This window comes from Haliotis rufescens, unplaced genomic scaffold (assembly GCF_023055435.1).
Source record: "Haliotis rufescens isolate VD_foot unplaced genomic scaffold, xgHalRufe1.0.p SCAF_3, whole genome shotgun sequence".
NCBI classification, from domain to species: domain Eukaryota; kingdom Metazoa; phylum Mollusca; class Gastropoda; order Lepetellida; family Haliotidae; genus Haliotis; species Haliotis rufescens.
The window spans coordinates 56,628,694-56,643,712 of NW_025964001.1; the positions used below are offsets into that span (position 1 = coordinate 56,628,694).

The following is a 15,019-nucleotide window of genomic DNA, read 5'->3' on the forward strand; positions in this document are numbered from 1 at the left end:
ACCGAGCAGTGATAGTTCATAGTCCGGAAAAGATGGACTTCTATTTTCGTTACGGAACCAGTCTCGTCGATCTTCTTACATAAAACTGTCCTAAACACAAACTTGTGTTGTGAAATGTCATAAACGTGCTGGAATTTAAGGCCCCTTACAAAATATATTTGATATCATAAATAGACTCCATGTATGCAACACATTTCACGTTAAACTGAAAGTTGCAAACGCACTTTTAATAAATTGACAATGCATTCGTTTCGCATACGATTACCACTAATTCCTAGTCTGAGAGACTCAGATGCCTAAGATGGCCAGAGAATAATTAAATAGCCCTAACCAGCAAACTGCACCATTTCACAAACGTGATTGGTATATATGCCAAGTTTTATGGATGACTGATGAATAGGGTTTGAGTTCATCCCTGAAAGGGTGGCCCAGTAGTCTTAGGCGCCGCGATTCGCTGTGCAGAGTTGCGTCCCTTGGGCATGCCAGAAACCTATGATTGTGGGTTCGAATCCTGGCTCGCCCCGATTATGTTTCTAGGTTTGTCAGCACCATACCCGTGCTCGTGGTTTTCACCGAAGTGGTAAACGTCCTAGACCTGCATCTTTTCGGGCTTTCCCACATTAAGCTGACACGGCGTGATGTAACTGGAATACTGTTAAAAGCGGCTTTAAACCCAACTCACTCACTCACTCACTCCCTGTATGGAGAGCTCCGCGAACTGGATATCGCTGTGAGGAGCTTGCCCCCATTCGTCATCAAATGCGTCGTTGCTACTATGACGTCACAAACGGCGTCACGTGACACTTCGACAATCATTGCCTGCTGGAGTGCCGTGAAAATGGGATGGCTTAGCGCTTTGCAGGAGGCGTGTGCGTTGCCGCTGCAGTGTGTACGTGGTGGAGATGTCGCTGTTGAAAGAACAATACAAGAAGCAGGGTAAGATATGGTAAAGTTGTATCAAACGTTGCCGAAAGACATTGTAAAGTTGTATTAATCGACGCAGAAGGATATTGTAAAGTTGTAATGAAAATGGTGCGGATAGATGTCGTAAAGTTGTATCAAACGGTGCCGAAAGACATTGTAAAGTTGTATTAATCGACGCAGAAGGATATTGTAAAGATGCATTGAAAACGATGCGGAAAGATGTAAAGTTGCTTTAAACGGAAGATGTAAAGTTGTAAAGTTTTATTAATCGACGAAATCAGTTAATATAGCCGAAAATAGAACTTTGTGCCTTAGGCTTCAAAATAATGATGTATATATCACGTTTATATTGTATTTATAAGTTTTCAGTTCAAGATGTATATTTCCAGGTCCATACTCTCTAGCTTGCCCGGCTCTGTGGTCAAGAACGCTGAAGTTGATCTTGGTAAATACCTTCGTCAAATTAAAACATTTTGGTGAATGTTGTTTTAAACCTCGGTCAGCTATGTAAGTGGCTGAAAGCATAAGCAAGGGTGTAAGCCAATCACAGTCCACAAATGACGTTCGCGACACACATGACGAACCGTATTTCCTATATTAAAAGCTGACATCTGTTATTGGCCTCTTGTACAGCCTCACTCATTCATTCATCAATTAACATGACACGAGACGGTCTTCCGCATGGACCTACTCTGTACAACATGTACTTCGTTAATGAGCGTCCGGGCTTCATACAAGAAAGGCGGTATAATGGGAAACCATTCTGCCAAGTTATGCCACAATAAATATATTTACTTATAATAAGCCATAACAATACAGTCTTGCCAAAAACATTTTTTTGAATGTCCGTTTAACTATATAAATGATAATTAAGTACCGGATACGTTAGCTTAATAAATACAATCAATGTTATTGACATTTCTTTACAAGAGTGCAGTCTTTAAATCGTCTGTTATCCACAGATCTGAAGTCTGGATTTGCGAAAGCAGTCTTCACTGGTGGGGCTACGCTGTTGTGTAAGTAATGTGTCCTGTCATGATAGTTATCATCATCATACCAACTGTCTAGTCTATAACTTTGTACCTTAGGCTTCACAATGCAACAGAGTGTGAGTTTGGCTTAACGCCGCTTTGAACACATTTTCAGTTATTTCACGGCGTGTCGGGAAAAGCCCGAACTGATCCAGTTCTGTGACGTTTACCACTTTGATGAAAGCCACGAGCAGGGGTATGGTGCTGGCAAACAAAGAATCGGAATCAAAGCCTGTATTTATATACCGGTTGTTTGATGTGGATAGAAAACCAACAACAGACGCTAACCACGTGAAACACACGACTACAAGTGTGGCGCTGTATGAACATGATCATAATCGGGGAGTTAAAAAAAAATGACCAGTGGATCCTGGAACGGCTAAGGGACACCACTCCACATTCGTGTCCCAAATAACATACACAATATATATCCCATTTCAGGTGTTGCAGGAATAACCCACCTCTGGAACACGTATGGAGGCTCTTCTCTGAGACGTAAACATTTCAATGGCGAATCAAAAGTCAAGGACACATGCTCGCTCCAATATGAAGCTGGAAAAGTGGAAGACGCCGAGGAGCTACTGTACGACCCTGAGTGGTGTCTCCCCCCTGGGAGCCTGTGGTGCGAGGTGGCGGGGGATGCCTGGTCCAGAGGGGAGGGGGTTCCCTGTGACCCACACTACGGGCTTCCCCCCTGGATGGAGGGAGACACGGGGGGAGAGGAGACTGAGGACGAGAGCCTCAGCTGGGAGGAGGACTTCAACCTACAAGCAGGTGTCCTCTGGGCGGACATCAGTCCAGTGGAGGATTTGGTGCTAGAGGCATCTTACCAACTGAAGGAGGAATAGCCAAGGAGGGGGAGGTGTAGAAGGAGGGGGTGCAGATGAAGGAGGTGCAGGAGGAGGACTTCAACCTACCAGCAGGTGTCCTCTGGGCGGACATCAGTCCAGTGGAGGATTTGGTGCTAGAGGCATCTTACCAACTGAAGGAGGAATAGCCAAGGAGGGGGAGCTGTAGAAGGAGGGGGTGTAGGAGGAGAGCGAGAAGATGAAGGAGGACTTAGAAGGAGGCGGAGAAGGAAGAAAGTAGAAGTGAGTGTTGGAGCAGGAGGTTCAGAAGGTGAAGAAGGAGATGCAGGAGAGGTGTAGAAGATGTAGAACTAACCCCATGGAACTGGGTTGTCTCCATGAAAAAATACTTTTTGAGAAAAAAAACTTGTTGTTGTTATTGCTATGGTGTTTTCATCTTGTGGAACATTTTCTTAAAACTCATATACAAATATATTACACCTGCTTAGTGCATTATAAGCCACAGGTGCTAAAAAAAACGGTTTTTATTTACAAAAAATATTTATTTTGTTACCAGATTTTTATTATATTTTCATTGAATTATTTAGTGGATGTTAAAAAAATATATTGCAATGTTATTATTAGTTAATAAAATATCTTAAATCGTATTTGTGGTGTCCTGATTGTGTCATGTGATAGTGTTGACTAACACCACTATTCACTTGCAGCTAGTTTAATATCTTCAAAGTTATGGTGATTTGATAGACAGAAAACCCATACTGTTTAACCCCTGAAACAATGGAAGTGTCACTATATGGAATGCTAAAAGGGACATTTGTCACCCTTTGTTTGTTTGCTGTTTAACTCCGCACTCAGTAATATTCCAGCTGTATGACGGCCGTCAGTAAGATAATCCAGTCTGGACCAGAGAATCCAGTGATTGACATCATGAGCATCGATCCACACAACTGGGATGCCATGATATATATGATCCAAGTCAGCGAGCCTGACTACCCGATCCCATAAGTCGCCTCTCACGACAAGCATGGTCGCCTTTTACGGCAAGCATGGGTTGCTGAAGACCTATTCTACCCTGGATCTTCACGGGGATCACCCTTTGGTAAAAAGGATATTATTCAAAGTGCAACAATGCAACAATTGGTCCAAATGTGGCATGGGTCACGTTCTCATGATGTCTCGATCTGGTATATGTCTGCATGGAATATCTGCAGTTTGATATTTCTCATTCAGTCATGTCAATGTTCTCCACAGGGTAATATCCTATTTTGTGGCTAGTAGATGAGTATTGAAGTAGAATTCAACATCATTCAACCGTTGCAACCACATTCAGCAGAAGATAAAAAAAAAACATCACATATTGATGAATGATTTTATTTCGTTTTTCTTCAGAAATATTCAACAATTATCTGTATGAAAGTCTACAGATGGATCATAAATACTAAAACAGGCAAATACAGGACCTCGGACAGGATGTCGAAATATGCTGAACAATGTCCGTGTCAGTGTCTAGTAATGATAGATTTCAGAGACAGATCATTCATTCTCCTTAAGGCACTAACTTGTCTAGTTGCTATGGTAACAATCTCTAAACTTAAAAGTTTATTCCTAACAGGGAATCACACTTAAAGTAAACATTCAGAGTTAAGAAACTTTCTGTCTTAAAATGATTTTTGTCTGTTACGGCTAACAAATGGACCAGCAATTGCCATATTTATTCAGGAACCTTTGCCCAAGTAATAGGTTTTGGTCCCAATAAACTTGTAAAACCTAATGCTGATGAGGCGGTAATTGTAGTATCATGGCAAGAAAAACAGAAGGGTAAGACCACTAAAAAGCTGAATCATGAGTCATATTTCCCAATGTATGTACCCAAAGAAACCAAGCCATGGTTACAAATTGCAGAATGTAGCATGTTACAAGGCTGTGCCTCCACCTTCAAGTGAGTGAGTGAGTGAGTGAGTGAGTTGGGTTTAACGCCACTTTTAACAGTATTCCAGTCATATCGCGGCGTGTCAGCTTAATGTGGGAGGAAAGAACGAAGTGATGCAGGTCTCAGACGTTTACCACTTCGGTGAAACCCACGAGCAAGGGTATGGTGCTGACAAACCTAGAAACATAATTTGAGCGAACCGGGATTCCAACCCACAATCATAGGTTTCTGGCGTGCCCAAGGGACGCAACTCTGCACAGCGAATCGTGGCGCCTTAGACGACTGGGCCACCCGTGCCCCCCCACCTCCAAGTGATAAGGCCAGGCAAGTTTTGTTTTCCAGAGGAACAAGTCCTGACTTATGTTAAGGCCAAACGAAGAAAACAGTTTAAGCGCTGTGTTAACAGTATGCTCTTTGTAAAAGTAAAACTTGACTATTCAAACTTTTATGTTTCATGAAAATAAATAAGTTCCCTCAGCCACAATAACTTAATGATTAGACTTCAAAATGGAGTTTGTAAGCATTATATTTTCAGGGATAAGACAATGATGAGAGGCAGAGAGTTTGGAAGTGATGAGGAGATAACCTACAGGTATTACAACCTAATAATAAAATATACTTAATTTAATATTTGATGAATTCTATGTTTTCATTTTTCCTTCTAAAAGTGATCTCAAATCTATAATGGCCTTTTTCATGCTGCCTCAAATCAGTTTGGGCTAAACAAGTCAGTAAACACCCACCATTGGCCTATATACACAGTTGCTGAAACATCTTGATTGTGCATTAAGCAGTCAATATGTAGACAAGCAAACCTTATACACAGCCAAGCATGAATGTGAGGTGTGTTTAGAAACACGGTGACCAGACCCGCTCATAAATATCAAAGACATCATATAATTGAGACAGGAATACCGTACTGACCAGGTACATGATAAAACCATATTTCCAATACCCTCCAAAATGTTAGTAGGCATTTATGTAATTTTTTTATAAGCAAACATATTTAAATTTGTATATGAAAATATACCTAACATTGTTGATAACATTCCCTGTAGGAATTATTAATTAGGATGATATTTATAACATTATGTTCCTGATGAAAATGAACCTTAGAAACTTATGAAAATTTGTAGAGATTCTGTAACATTCTTAAGTGAGAAACTTTGAGGTGTAGAGTCATTGGACATGTCACATACATATTTAACAGTTAACCAGACTTAAGTTGGCATACAAGTCATATTCCAGTGTAGCAGACATAATTTTCAGAGATTTATTTCAGGATAAAATACCTAATATTTTGTACATAGGAATCAAAACTCTTCTTCTCAAACAACAATATTTCAATTTGCCCTGCAAAGTGAATTATGATAGCAAGCACAAACTTTCCTCTTCAGTGTCATGTAATGATATCGGCCTGATATTTACCCTTGGTGCAAAAACTACTGACGTTTTCCAATGATAATTCTATAAATAATCTGAAAGTATGAGTTTAGAGATCCGGGGATTCCCTATGTACTATCCAACTTCGGTACTATGTTCTATCTATAACTGAAATTATCATTGCTACACTGAAATAAGACGGACATCGAGATTATGCCAACTGAAGAATCCAAATGTCCCCGAACTAAATCCTGCATAAAGGTCCATGAAGTTGAAGGTCATCTGATAGTTTACAAAATATGAAAATAGAAATCCATGTGCAGAATTCACATATTTACAAGTCAAAACAATAAACAACCAGGTATTTCAACTACTTTCTCCTCTCAACTTCTAAGACATCTTTCCGGGGCCAGGGAGTTAACTGACTATAAAAGTCCAGTTTCCACCCTTGCAGAACTTGGCTGGAATTGATGGGCTCAATCATAGAGCCACCAGTGGCTGTTACGAGTTACGTCCCTTCTATGTCCCTCCTACTGTCCAATCAGATTCCATCTCTCATATCACTTACATTTGACTCGTTAGTCCAGTCAAAACATAACTCCATAACGCCAGCCTAGTTCGGCAAGGGTGGAAACTGGACTTTTATAGTCAGTTAACTCCCTTGCCTCGGGAAGATGCTTCTGAGAAGGCTCTTGTCTCTAAATTAATGGAGATAGTAAATTCAGAAATAAGATAAGGTGATACAATGCTGCGTGTGCTTCCAATTGTACACCATTTGCTTGTTTGTTTGTTGTTCAACGCCGCACTCAGCAATATTCCAGCTATATGACGGTGGTCTGTAAATAATCGAGTCTGGACCAGACAATCCAGTGATTGACATCATGAGCATCGATCCACGCGATTGGGATACGATGACATGCATCAACCAAGTCAGCAAGCCTGACCACCCGATCCCGTTAGTCGCCTCTTACGACAAGCATAGTCGCATTTTACGGCAAGCATGTCACACTCATCAATATTTCAGCCAGACGGCGGCCTTGGAATAATTCAATCTGGAAAAGACAAACCAGTGATTGACATCATGAGCATGTATCTATGCAAGTGTGATACCATCACATGCATCAACCAAGTCAGAAGCCTGACTACCCGATCCTGTTGGTTGCCTCTTACGACAAACATGGGTTGTTGAAAACCAATTCTAACCCGGATCTTCATTGGTTTTGACAACCTTGAATTTTTACCGATATTACCTGAAACTAAATGAAAGTGAAACAGAAAATAAGTATGAAAACATTTGAACAGATGACCTTTGTTAAAACTCAACATGCATGGAGCCTTAAAATAATAGTAACATGGGTATATGTTATCAAGCAAACCTAGAAAATCTTATTTCTGCACTGAGAACGCACATGACATAGCAAACATCTCCAACCAATTTGTTCTTATCACAAAGACAATGCAAGGTTTGTTGATGGAATTCAAATTTCAAAATACATATACCGTATTCGACATAATAAGTGCCCTGGGCAGTCTCTAAATTAGAAATAGGGGTCTCTTATTAGAATATAATTTTAGTGAAAAAAGCAGAGTTGAAAGATAAATTTTGTGGTTTTGGACAGCCTGAAATGTATATACGACCGATGTATGTTTCCAGAATTTAATTGCCCATAATTAAGGGTGCATAAATAAGTCTTGTGCACATTGATGAACCGGAAGGGATGCTAATTGGGATTGTTCACTAGCCAATATATTAGCAAATATAGCCATGGGTGCTTATTAGAGCGGGGCACTTATTAGGTCCAATATGGTAGGTGCGTAGGATTTGTGCAGCAAGGATAAATGACCTTTGACACAGTGGGTGCATGACTACAAGGTTTTGATGTCACAGAATGTGTTTTGATATTGTGTCACAAAACCCATCACAGTGTCTGGTCTGAGTTGAGTTGGTGGTCATGAGAGTGAGTGAGTATAGTTTTACGCCACTCTTTATAGTATTTCACAGGAGGGAGGTCATGAAAATCTTTGCTTCACCTCACTAACTGACATTGACAGTGTTGAATATGACCTTGGAGTGTGTGTTTGTGTTTATTTGTTGTTTAATGCCACACTCAGCAATATTCCAGCTATATGACGGCGGTCTGTAAATAATCAAGTCTAACCAGACAATCAAAAGATCCAGTGATTAACATCATGAGCATCCTTCCACGCAATTGGGATACCATGACATGCATCAACCAAGTCAGTGGGCCTGACCACCCGATCCCGTTAGTCCCTTTTCTCAGAGACATCCCATGCCATCCGAAAGATTGTCTTCACTGTGTGATTTCGGTCATGTCACGACACCCACTGTGTTGTCCAAGTATAAAGTTACATATTGCAGTCAGTAATATGGGTACACCAATGTCATGAATATTGTACAATAAGCTTAACAGTATGGTTATGTACATATGCTTTAAGTTTCCCTTGATACAAACAGTTGTTGTTCATATTTAATAGGGCGGATGATCTAACACTGGTTCGTATACAGTGAAACCTAGTCTGTCTTACAGACCCTGATACAAATATATCAAATACAGCCCATGCAAGTCTATAATGTTTGGCAAGTCTAGATTACTGCAGTATCTGAAAATAAAGAGAGTCTCTGGGCTCCTTTTTATTAATTTTGTATTAACATAATTTAACAACTATTTTTTTTTCTATACGATATGTTAATTTCAGAGACTAGATGGTAGTCTAAGTGAAACCCTGAATATCTGGACGGTAGCGTTCCCAAATAAATCATTTGGATTACAGTTGATGGAATAAAGCGTCATGGTTACGGAGTAATGTCCCTTTGTATACATGTAACCCCATCTGATATCCCAAAAGATTATGAGTTCTCAATCACCAGGGTCTGGATTGACAAGGCTTCATTGTACACATACCTGGTTTAATCAGCTACCTCAACATAGAGTTAAAATACAGTTCTCAATACGTCATACAAAAATAGCAACATTTCATTGATTCCCAAAAGGGATAATATGGCCGATTTCCATACTCACTAGCAACTTTGTAAAGATATCTATCTTATAATGAACATTTGAATGTAGTGACTCAGTGCATATATTGATAAGTGTTTCATAGGTTTATCCATAGGGTGAGAAACAAAATATTATTCAATGTATAAATATTCTGTAGTTTTATTCATAGGGGTGAAGAAAAGTCGGATTGTTCAATATATATACTTAAATGTATACATGTAACATGACTGACAATATTATCATTGTTTTCAGAAATAACTTAAAAAAAACATTGAAGTTTTATTTCTAATTTCATTTTGACCCCGACCCTACAGAAATCTGTATCTCTGGTTAAAAAGTGATGCCTCACAAGCAAAGGATTTTAGGAATATTTGACTTTTAAGTAAATCTGACATCGGTGCTGCCAGAAGTTAAACTGACTTTAAACAGGGAAAAATTCCCAGCTGGCATAATGGTTGTTGCTAATGTCTGTTCTCAATTTCCAGGAGACTTCTTACATTGTGGTTTGTTCAGTGAAGCATGTTCAACAGGGACACACACGAGACAAGTCACAACCATGACTAAAGTATAAATCTACACATTTTCCCACAACAATCAACTACAGGTACTTTAAAACTTTACAGAAAACAAAATTCTCAGAATCGAACACACTAAGTCAAATGTCAATATTTATCATGAGAACATTATGCTAGTGCAGTCTTGTATTCTAAATTGTGTTTTTTTCAATTTCATTCCATTATATAGATCACTGCTGTATTATATCCTTATCTATAATACATGCAAACACGCGCACACACAGACACAATCTTTGTACAGTTATTGCAAGCATTTTGTTACTCTAGACACTCCTCTGTCTCATTCCCCAGATGAATTTAAACTACCGTATTTGACATAATAAGCGCCCAGAGCGCTCTCAAAATTAGAAATAGGGGGCTCTTATTAGAATACTATTTTGGTGAAAAAAAAACAGTTGAAAGATAAATTTCATGGTTTATGCTGACAGCCTGAAATGTTTATATACAACAGATATATCTTTCCAGAATTTAATTGCCCATAATTAAGGGTGCATATAACACACAAGTGTGTATTATACACGAATAAAAAAGTCTTGTCTACATTGATCAATCAGGAGGGATGCTAACTGGGATTGTTCACTGGCCAATATATTAGCAAATATCGCCGTGGGCGCTTAATAGATCGGGGTGCTTATTACGCCGAATACGGTATACAACTCAAATTTTGAAAGGGATATTGTGAGTGTCAAATGAAGGGACAGAACGTGAATTATCGTGGGGCTTATCATACAGTAGTCAATATTGCCACGGCACCGACACATTAATAGTTTGTTTCAAATGAGTGTGTTTGGTTTGACGCTATTTTGAACAGTATTTCAGTTACATTCCGTGACAGCTTGATGTGGGGGAGCCCAAAGTGAGAAAGTCTTGGATGTGTATCACTTTGAAACCCACAAGCAATGTATGTTGCTGACACACAAAAACACAATCAGGGCTAGCTGAGTTTCAAACCGACCATCCTAGATTCCTGGCAAGTCTAAGGGACATAACTCTACACAGCAAACTGCAGCACTATATGTGACAGGGCCAGACATGCCCCTCTCATTTGAAACAAAAGTAACACATTCACATTTCCGTAAGTTATCATGTAACAATATATACTATATGTCCTTACCAAAATTTGAATAGTCCACAACAGAGGCGAAATTTGGTTTAACGTCGCAAACAAGATTATTGCACTTACATAGCGACATGCATGCACATGTGTGTGTCTGTGGCTATTTGTACCGTATTTGTCTGGATTAATGCCAGTTTTATAGTGCTAGCCCACTGAGATACCACTGCATTTTAACATGAATACCCCACTCAGACACAGTATACAGACTCTGAGCCGACCAGTCCTTGTTTGAGCCCCTTAATGTCGAGTGCCAGGCAGGGTAACAACAAGTACCATTTTTTAACGTCTTTTGATATGACGCCGCCGGGGATCGAACCCCGAACTTTCCTCTCTCCAGGCAGACGCTCTACCACAAGACCACAGAGGCGGTCGTACACAAAAGACAGCAACATTATCGCCTTATAAGCCAGCGCACTAACAAACAGGAGATACCGTATACATGACAAAACGAGAACCATACAACAAGCTGTACATAACAGATGCTCCATTAACCTACAATATCGAGAACAGTGAATATCACAGTCTTATCATGAATAGATAATAAAGGAATATATATACAACAACATTGTCATGTATAACAAACAGTGATTCGAAACAAAGAGACAATGCCTATGCTATTCATCCTCTTTGGTAAACAGAAGTCAAAAACAATGATCTGGGATTTGCTTTTCCACACATGGAGATACATCATAATCTGAACCATCAACCAAATGAAAGTGTTGAGATGTATAGGTTTTATGAGTCAGTTCAAAATGAACCACTCAGAACAGTTTAGGATTCCGTAGATATATGTCAAAATTTAGAATTTGTACACCGGAGTACATACAACACAATCAAAGGGCTTCCTCAAACCCAATACTGTTTGTCATGTAACGGATTTCACTTTGTGTTCTTTGTTACTTTAGTGAAGTAAAAATATTTTTCCTTACTGCTGCTTCGAACATAGGATATAGTGAGTGAGTTTAGGTTTAACGCTGCTTCGAACAGCGTTTCAGTTATAGCGCAGTTTGTCAGCTTGATGTGTGAGGAAAGCCCAAAGTGATGCAGGTCATGACACTTACCACTTTGGTGAAACCCACAGGTATGGGTTGATGCTGACAAACCTAGAAACATAATCAACAAATCAAACTCTCTATAATAGCTTCCTGGCACACCTAAGGGCCACAACTCTGTACAGCAAAACATAGACAACTGGGCTATTGATGCCCAGCATAAGAGTTGGGTTTAACGTAGCTTTAAACAGTATTCCAGTTATATCACGGCGTGTCAGCTTAATGTGGGAGGAAAGCCCGAAGTGATGCAGGTCTCAGACGTTTATCACTTCGGTGAAACCCACGAGCACAGGTATGGTGCTGACAAACCTAGAAACATAATTGGGGCGAACCCGGATTCGAACCCACAATCATAGGTTTCTGGCATGCCCAAGGGACGCAACTCTGCACAGCGAATTGCGGCGCCTTATCTGACTGGGCCACCCGTGCCCCCCCACCCCCCAGCATAAGATATAACCTTCCTTCAACTACTCATACATTGTGATATATATCAGAGCCATTGTTTTTAAACAGGTGGTATTTATCTGCAAAGACTATACGGCAGCCATGAATCCATAAAATACACTAAAATAACATTTATCTAAGCGTGCAGACATAGATTTGTATTGTATTACAAATCTTTTATCCATGTTTCTACAATACAACTGCCAAATTAGATTTAATTTTGCATTCAAATGAACACAAGAATGTAGTTTGCTACACTGATATAACCTGGAGAGTAATCCCCGAGGGATTCATCTTTGTCCTGTTACTGTACAAGACTGCACAAGACTGTACAAGACCGTACAAGACTGTACAAGACCGTACAAGACCGTACAAGACCGTACAAAACTGTACAAGACCGTACAAAACTGTACAAGACCGTACAAAACTGTACAAGACTGTACAAATCCGTACAAAACTGTACAGAATTCTTTTACAGGATATAGACAGTGATAATGATAAAATCATGATTCAGAATGTTAAAAATCTTCTTTGAAACGTATAGTCAGTAATAAAAATCTTACAAATTTCACAGATGCTTCCCTAATTATTTGCCCCCGTAGAGCGTTTAAGTCAAAAGAAAGGGCATCACTGATCATTGCAAAATATCAACTTCTATCCTATCCGTGCTTTGTAATATAATCTTGAAAATAAAGAAATGATGTCTGACTTCATCGAACAGTTTTAAATTATGTTTTCCCAGGATACATGGAAACATAAAGTAAAACAGGATGCATTGTGGGTAGCAATCTATTTGGTTGTGAGAAGTACAAACTCCTATAAAAAAACAAACACAAATAAAGTAGCAACTAGTTGCCGTCATCGGTGCTTTGTTTAAGTAGACATTTATCACGAACATCGTATTGTTCGAAATGAGGTCAGCATGTCATAATCTTCTCTGGGTCATTTGAAAATAGCAACAAATGTTTCACATATATACAAGCCATATTAAATCTTTGTCATCTGATTTCGTAACAATATACTTCCCCACTACAGATAATCACATGAACGCATGGTACTAATTTCACTGTCAGTTGAACTGTGAATCACTCTGATATTTGGCAACATTATGGTTAATAGAAACCCCATATGAGATATCATCAAAAAGTCACAAACAAAAATGGAGGACTTGAAATCAATTTGTAAGAACAGAAATAAATGTTAAATACATAATTATAATTGTCAATAACCTGTATTTGGGACAACAACAAAAATACCGTATTCGACATTATAAGCGCCCAGGTTGCTCTCAAAATTAGAAATAGGGGGCTCTTATTAGAATATTACTCTGGTGAAAAAAAGCAGAGTTGAAAGATAAATTTCGTGGTTTTTGCTGACAGCCTGAAATGTTTATATAAGACAGATATATTTTTCCAGAATTTAATTGCCAATAATTAAGGGTGCATGTAGCACACGAGTGCGACTCATACGCGAATAAATAAGTCTTGTGTACATTGATCAATCGGAAGGGGTGCTAATTGGGATTGTTCACTAGCCAATATATTAGCAAATATCGCCGTGGGCACTTATTACGTCGAATACAGTAAGTCAATGTGTTACACCAACCACATGTTGACATAGTAGTAACTTTACTCAAGTTTTAGAGGAAATTATCAAATGGCACTGGGGCATGTATTGGGTCAAATATTTTATAAATGTTACCGTATCATCAAACTGACAATGCGATTTTTGTGTCACAAGAAATGAGGCAAATTTAATCAAAGAACACTTTCATCAAAGGTATTTTACTATCATCAATATGTTCTGATTAAAACACAAGACTCATCAGACTCCAAGGGCGGATCCACCATTTTCAAAGGGGAGGGTTCCGAAATATCAAAATTCTCTCTCAGATAACTTTACTGCTTACGACATACATCATTTGGTTTTCAAAGGGCGGGGTCCGGACCCCCTGGATCCGCCTATGGATCCGCCTATGGACTCCTACCATCATCCTTCCAAGTGTCAGTCTGGACTGACAGTCACTGACCCTTAATGGATTAAGTAGTCTAGTTCTTTCCCAACTAACCAAGAGTCATAACAAAGCTGGATATTTAATCTGGGTACTTCATCACGGCATTAATGTGATGCCACAAGGTTTTTTCTTCTGTGCAACATGGTGAAGACAATACCCAAAGAACTTCACAACAAGGACATGAAGAAAGTGCATCAGGCAATGTCAGGAGCTTCTTCCCGAGGCAAGATCGTCCACTAGCCTTTTTATCAAAGTCTTGTTTCCTCCCTTGCCACATCAAGCCCACAAGCTCCTTCCCAGCGCGTGACACCTTCGTTACACTCTCGGTAACATCGCTGCCACCAGTGTGGGCGCGGCCATTACAAGAATCTTGAAATTTGCCCTCTAACCCCAAATGTAGTACCGTTTAAACTATTGTTTATGTCTTTGGGAATGCCATGATATTTCATTTTGAAAAGGTTTATGACTGACCATGTTTTCCAGATGAATTTACTTTGTTGTTTTAATAATCAGATTGGTTCGAGATTGCAGACTAACGGAAAATCAACAAACTTCTCCCTTACATTCTAACTATATCAACAACACGATAGTTTTAATGAAACAGAAATTCTAATTGACAAACGAAGAAAGTAATTTAGCAGCGATAAGTGTATTCGGCGTCACGACAGTCGTCACTTGTTTGTAAACATAACGGTCATTCGGTTGCGAGTTCAACTCCAA

At 39.3% G+C, this 15,019-nt stretch overlaps 1 long non-coding RNA gene across 1 annotated transcript; it reads left to right on the forward strand.

The window, feature by feature from the left end:
• The first annotated feature begins 888 nt into the window (after nt 1-888).
• LOC125384258 lies at nt 889-2,172 on the forward strand. The gene is made up of 3 exons (XR_007223104.1): nt 889-936; nt 1,314-1,369; nt 1,887-2,172. It is a non-coding gene; the product is annotated as an uncharacterized LOC125384258 (long non-coding RNA).
• Nucleotides 2,173-15,019: the final 12,847 nt, after the last annotated feature.